We start from the raw sequence: 904 nt of genomic DNA on the forward strand, positions 1-904 counted from the left end.
AGGTACTGAAGATTGGATATAAAACATATGAATTGAAGGTGGAGGGACAATTAATCTATAACAATAATCAACCCTTTTCACATTTCCAGCTAGACAACAGTACATAAGAGCATACCACAGCCACAACTCTAATATCTATAATGTCTAAAACAAAGCAATGCAGCAATAACATTTTCCAAAAAAAAAAAAGGATCTTTGTTATTTCCTCTCATGAACCATAAAAGAGATCTGAGAATACGTAGACTAAAAAGGATCTAAACTAGACAGAGGAAATAAAAATAAGACTATTATTTTTGTGATTTATTCATTGTTTTCTCTTTAAAATTTAAATTACTGAGGGTTGGTTTAATTTCACTAATCCACTAAAAATCCACATATTTCTTCCCGTAACCTATGTTTTGGAAACAGCAAGGACTGACTTGTGCTGAAGAAGCACAAGGGACCTCAACATTAAGTATGAAAACAGAATCTGAAGAGATTATTATTTATTTTACTTCCGAGAAAGCTTCTGTTCAAGTGACCTTTCACTGAAAGGTCTCCCTCTCCACAATTAAATGTGAATTTCTACAATCAAAGTTTTCTGAGGAAGGTCTCCTTTTACTAGAAATAAATCTTTAGTTTCAACTAATATCAGATGCTCACCGAGTACACTGTCTTGAACACAAAATATGCTTCCTTGATTGCAATAGTTGATCCCAACCATACCTGTTCACACCAAGGGACCAACTCAAGTGATTTAACAAATTTCCATGTGGAATTTGGCCCCACAACATAAGTTCCTACTCCTGCCCCATGAAGGAATCATGTCTGCTTCTGTAGATTTGGCTCCGAACTGAATTACTTGTACCACTGCAGTAAGAAGGCAGAAGAGATCAGAAAGAGAGAAGACAGGTGAGTTGCTCAG

This window comes from Pteronotus mesoamericanus, unplaced genomic scaffold, assembly GCF_021234165.1.
Source record: "Pteronotus mesoamericanus isolate MK-2021 breed Mesoamerican mustached bat unplaced genomic scaffold, CSHL_Meso_final contig_82, whole genome shotgun sequence".
Taxonomy (NCBI): domain Eukaryota; kingdom Metazoa; phylum Chordata; class Mammalia; order Chiroptera; family Mormoopidae; genus Pteronotus; species Pteronotus mesoamericanus.